Consider the following 6,598-nt stretch of genomic DNA (forward strand, 5'->3'; position numbering starts at 1 on the left):
ATATTTAAATAATAAGTGATATTATTACATTTGTCCTTAAATCTTACCAAGCTTTTGTACACAATCACTAGGATTTTCATGCCAAAACAATCCAGGATTTTATTTGTTAAGAAATTATTTTTATAAGTTAATAAGATGTGGGATGTTGTTTTCTTACAAATGTAAGTATCTGTTAAATATATGATGACAATAAAAATAATATATAATAACATATAAAATATATTTTTTAGAAAAACAGGGAGCATCTCCCCCGTTCCATTGCTGAGAACGAAACCACAACATATTATGATACAGCATCTCAAAGAGCAGTTCGAAAGCAAAGGTAGAAAAGGTACAAAGTAGGGGGGTGGATGAACAAGTTCTCTGAATAACACAAATCACCCGAGCGGTGCCAAAGGCAGAGCAGATAGAGCACTCAAATGACATAAGGAGGGTCCAGCGAAGCCTTCATGGTCTTTAGCCGAGGGGCCGTGTCAGCCTGCGGCGACCAGTAAGCAAGCAGAGACACCGGGCTGGAAGGCGTAGCATGGTGGATGTCCCTCTTTTTCGGCGCCAGGTGCCCATCATCTTCATCAGAGAACTTGAGACGAGCCCATGGGTCCAGCCCCAGAGTAGGTCGAACCTTGTTCAGCCACAAGTGATCGCCAACGGTTTCTGGAGGGATCTTGTAAGGTTTTCCACGAAGCTCATCAACTTGTCTTTGTCCGACCCGGAGGAGAGAATCGCCCAGTTCCTCACCATGTTCCTGATCAACCTCAAGACCTGCGGAATGGAAATCCAGGAGGTGTTACTGAAAATCATAGCATTTCTATATTTCAAGAGGCACCAAAGGACAGCTGAGCTAACAGTGTTTAAAACTGAGCACTTTCTGGTAGCAATCCAGAATCTGGCGACAGATTTGAAGGATGAGCCAATCTGACTAGAGAAATATTCCTCAATTTGGGCCAGAGATGTTTAGCAACTATACATTCAAAAATAGGTGAGAACAAGACTCTTGTTCCAAGCAGTAAACACAATCAAGGGGTTTGATGATGTGTCTCTTCCTAAGCTTATCCCTAGTTATCAATTTGTTTTTGGAGAGAAGCCAGAGAAATACATGAATTTTAGGGGGAAACAAGAAGGGAATCCCATCAGGACTAGGAGCCCCATCAGGATAAGAGCTAAAAATGGCTTCCTTCACCTCTGTCTCTGAAAAAGGGGCTTCTAGCAGCTCATTTTCAGCAGGAGAGACTTTTTCAAAAGCAGAGAAAAAATTGTTTTGTAGAGAGAACCCAGAAGGGTTTTCTTTCTTAAACAAGTCTTAGTAGAAGTCACTAGCCACTTTTAGCATCTCATCTACCTCAGTAACAGGGCCATTAGGGCCATCAAGGGAGTGAATGAGGGTTTTCCTCCTCTTCTGGTTAGCTACTGCATGGAAGTAAGCAGTATTTCTATCACCCTCCTTAATGTTCCTATCTCTAGACCTTTGTTTGGCTTTGATTTCTTCTTGAAGCCAAATTTTCTTGAGCTCTCCATGGTCAAAGTTTAATCTATTAGTCTCAGCCTCAGAGAGGCCAGTGGTTTCTGCCTTAATATCTAGAGAATCAAACTCAAGGAGGAGAAGCCTTTTGTATCTTCTAAGATTAGCTTCCTCATTGGAGTTCCACCATTAGGTAGTTCTTCTAAATCTCCTGATTTTGATCTGCCAATTTTCTAGGGGGCAGCTGCTCCCAGTAGGCTCATTCCAGATTTTCCTGACTAGCTCAGTAAAATCTTCTCTAAGCAACCACCACTTTTCAAATTTAAAACTATTGCTCTTTGGAGTTTGGTTAAGACCAGAGTCCCAGAGCAATGGAGTGTGGTCACTACCACATATGGGCAGAGCTCTACAACTAGAAAGGGGAAAGAAACTATCTAATTCCGTGTCACAGAAAATTCTGTCAATGGTGGACATAATCCTGGAGCAGCACTTCCAACATATCTAGCAGAACTATGGGTTTTCCTTCTGACAGGGCAATTCTCAACTTTATGGGTAACCATTTTGTAGATAAAACAACTCTTGGGCTTGACACATTTATCCAAATGATGCCCTGGTTCCCCACAGTTGTAGCAGATCACCTCAGAGTATGCCATAAGGCCCGAAGCAGGGGCAGGAGCAATTTTCTAGATGTCCTATCTCTTCTTTTGCTGATTCTTGCCTTGAGATTTCCCACTGATCTGAAAGTCAGAGCCACCAGCAGATTGATCTTAGGCAATTACAGGAGCCTGACCAGATTGTGCCCCCATTTGGGGCGGAGGTGGGCCGTACCACTGCCCAACCGGCGCTCCCCCTCCCATTGTGATAGGGGAAATTCATCAGAGTTCCTGCTTCCTTCTCATCCTCCAGCCAGATGTTGTCTCTCAGGAAGCAGAAATAACCACCAGACAGCTCAATTGAAGCAGATTGCAAGCCTAATTTCAATCTTCTGCAGGTTTGGGGGAGAGGTAAGGTAGGGGATCCACCTGCTCCGGCTCAGGTGGCGTGCTGGTGGGCAGGAGTCCAGTCAAGCATTCCCATCTCGCAGCACGGCGTGGATCTCCTGAATTCACTTCTCCTTTCGTCCATCGAACGAACGCAATCGGTGGCACACTGGGGTGGGGCATCCTGTGCTTCTCCGAGAAATCTCCTTCGAAGTATATCCGCAGGGCTAGATTCAGCAGCTCCCAATCCACATGATCCTTGCACATCCAAGCATACCTGCGCGAGTGAGAGAAGAGATTCGGTCCCTCCTCGGCTTCCTCCCTCGCAGCTTCCTCCTCTGCTTCCCTCCATTCGCGCGTGCACTGGGTCCAGGAGAGAGCGTCGTCGCGGATCCGCATCACCCGCTCCCTCTATCTCCTCCCTCGAGTCTCCTACAGCACCGCCGGCGTGATGGAGTCGAGCGGCTGGAACATCCGCGGGAAGGCTTTGTAGACATCTGGGAGAGGCATCTTGTACATCTTCCTGTCTTCCAGCCATTCCCCCGTTGATATGGCCGGCGACTCCATGGGGCGCGCGAGCGGACTTGCTGAGGGGGCAGGCGCGCCCGGAGTCAGGAGGCTGGGGTGGCGGCGAGATCTATGGCGGCGGCGAGGGTGGAGGTACTGGCGGGCGCAGCGACGAGGGTCGAGGTGGTGGCGGGGGCGAAGGGGATCGCTAGAGCGGTCATCTATTTGCCAATTATGTGAACTAAACAGTCAACATATAAAATAATTTAAATATATATAATATAGTTAGAAGGGAAACATAAGTTGGACCCGGCGTTCCTATTATTATATAGAAAAATAGAACAGACCTCTGCGTTTTCTTCAAAAAAATACATAAATTGGGCTGCCAAAAATAAAACCTCGGATGGGAGGTCCATAGGCCGGTCGATACATGACGGCCCTAAGAAAATACAAACAGGCCTATGGACCTCCCATCCGAGGACGTGGGCTGCGCATGTTAAAAATGAAAGCCTAGACCGGGGAGCCCAAAACACGACACTTGCCAAAACTTCGTCCCTCGTTTTCTCTGTGTTTTGCACACTCGACATTGTGTGGGCATTTTGACTGTGCATCATATGAAGATGTGCTATGCATGAATGTTGATAAGCATGATGTTAACTGACTGGTAGTTCCATTTTCGACCATGAATAAAACTTCCAACATGCTGTTAACCCTATTTGAAATGTCCGTGTTAATATAAATGCTCTGCCTCTGAAAGTTGCAGTTTCTTATCTGAAACTGAACCTGCAGTTTCTTATCTGAAACTAAAACTTGAAGTTTCTTCTCTGAGAATCACATTGTCTACACTTTTATACTCCTATGAAACTACATTTTAAGTGCTAAAAATAGATATCTGGATTTCATAAAATACTTCATATGCTCAATACTGCAAATCTGAAATTCAAAAGACATTCATATCTGAAAGTACTCTCAAAATACACAACACAAAACACAATTCACAACCTGGAAATACTAACAACCCTAAGCTCCTCCTGACAATTCACAACCTGCCCGACTATTGGGCTAGGGGGCAGCCCCCTCCTATTCCTCGGCGGCAGACAGCCGCCCTGTGAGACGATGTGAATGGCGAGGGAGACGATGGCGGGGAAGCTTCGTCGGGCCAACTGCTTTTCTCCTGTTGAAGTTTGGTTCGGTCGACGAAGACTCCACTGGCTCGCTCTGGCAGGACACCCTCACAAACGGCACCATGTAGATGCTCGATCCTTCAATCTCTGGTGGATGCTCCATCTGGGATCGATACTCCCACCACCGCTCCCTCACGATTGAATTCGGTGAATCTGTTGGCTCCATGGCCCAGAGGAGCAGTTCTATGTACTCCGGCACGACTCCCTCCGGGAGTATCGCCGCCTTTTTCACTCTGTTGCAAATATTTGGCCATGGATGTCACCGTCGCTGCTAGTTGGTCCTTGTTGTCAAACCAAGACTATATCTCCAACATCCTAGCTAGCTTCACAGGGTCGCCGTCTGCGATCCTCACGTATCGGTTGTACTCCTCCAGCCATCTACTTCTCCACAGCACCTTCACTCGCCGGCGGTGGTTTTTGAATGGAAGAGGAGAGGAGCAGCGCTGGTTTTGGATTAGAACAGGACAGGAGCGATGCTGGTTTTGGACTGGAACATGAGAGGAGGGGCAGTGGTTTTGAAATGGAAGAGGAGAGGAGCGGCGCTGCATTTAGATTGGAACAGGAGAGGAGTGGCGGTGGTTTAAGAGGAGAAGAGCGGAAGAGCGGCGCTGGTCTGGGAAGTATTTTCTTGTTGTTTCGCGTATTTTGGGTCAAAGTTTGACCACGTATTGTATTTGACAAGAAAAATGTGAATGCATGTCACCAAAAATTGTATCGTTTGATTCGTATCTGAATGTACTTTCAAATTATACTCCCTAACTCATATTACAGGTACGAAGGTAAAAATCAATGCTATGTTTAAGTCAATGTTGCAAGATAGCTTGTCACCTTGATTGTCGTGTTAATTAATGTTGTTTTTTCTCTCACAAGCACAACAAGCCAGCCCTCTTACTCCTCATTGGTTTATTAATGTTGGGAATGCAAGCTAACCTTCTCACTCCCGCATGCACACAAGGGATATTAATGTCCTCGGGTGCTAGTACGAGGAAAACGCCATCAATTTTGCCTCGATTAATGTTAGTGGCCTTGTATAGTTGCAAATTTTAATTTTTATAGTGGCCTTGTATACACCGTATAACATATATTTTATGTGCGAAAATCATGGTCAATTATGACCCAGAATAAAAGGGAGACTAGTTAATGTGGGGTCGCTTTCTTAATTGAAGGGTAAATTGATTTTGGTTTTGCTCCAGTCAGAGCGCGTCGGCCATCTCGTCTAATCCTAAATCGCTGCCGCATGCTCCTCTCCCTCTTCTCCATTGCAAAACCACCTCCTCTCCTCTCCATCATCTCCATTCCAAAACCACCGTCTCGCCTCTCCCTCTTCTCTATTGCAAGACCACCGTCTCTCCTCCGTTTTCTAGACGCCTTGCTCCATGGCGCGGGCGCAATCCATGGACACAACATTAGTACATTGTATACTATTTAAAAGTCGAGGGCGGGGCTTTTCCTGCACGGTAAGCGGCGGGGCAGTTCCGCCTAGTCGGTTCGATAGAGATGCGAGAAGACGAGGGAGTAGGCTGCTGCAAATGTAGGGCTGTGTGATTTGACAGCAAGTTACTGCTGGACAGGTGGGGCCCCGTGATTTGACTTGCCATTATCATTTTAACTGTGGTGCTATGACCGACGTGAGTCTCCCAGATTCCTAACCACCTCCATACAGGTGCCTCTCCCAATGCTCCACCATGTAGTAGAGGCTGGCTCTTGCATGAGAGCCCACTTCTCCACTTTTTCCTTGCCTCTCTTTCCTCCACATTTGCAAAAATGTCATGTAAAGCGCACTATTGTACTTACTTTTACTTGCTCCTACAGGTGCTTAAGCTTGCCACATAAGCATAAAGTCTGATGTGGCAAGTTAATCAAGAAGAGAGAGACTAGTTTGGTGACCCAAGGAAGAAATGGTGCTAAGCGCGTGTACCTAGGTGAAAAGACAATTTTGAGTCTATAGCTAATTAAATGAAGCAAACTTAGCAACACCATTTCATTAGAAGAGGTCACTCCTTGGCAAATGCAATAAATACACGCGCTTAGCACCGTTTCTTCCTTGAGTACGAAGAAAGAGATAGAGAGGAGTAAAAAATACACTTATAGCCAACCTTATTGTAGTATGAGTGACTAAGTGATGACTATGTATGACATGCACACATCAGATAGCCTAACGCACCGTGTTAAATCTCCAAGGGCGCGACCGCGCGAGCGACGCGATGGTCATGGTAGGCGCAACCATGATATGGGCTGCTGGCAGCCCTTGGATCTGAGATCAAACGGTCGCATGCTAAGTTGCTGAAAATTTGCAGAATAACCCTCCAGGATAGGATATTCACCCATAGGTGTAGAATCACGCCATGCAACCGTTCAATCTCAGATCCAAGGGCTCTCGGAAGCCCGTATCATGGGAGAATGGAAAGCCACTACCCTTCCGTTCGCACACTAGCAGTTCGCTCCTGCTCGTCCTCGCACGTCCTTCA

This window comes from Triticum urartu, chromosome 5, assembly GCF_003073215.2.
Source record: "Triticum urartu cultivar G1812 chromosome 5, Tu2.1, whole genome shotgun sequence".
Lineage (NCBI taxonomy): Eukaryota > Viridiplantae > Streptophyta > Magnoliopsida > Poales > Poaceae > Triticum > Triticum urartu.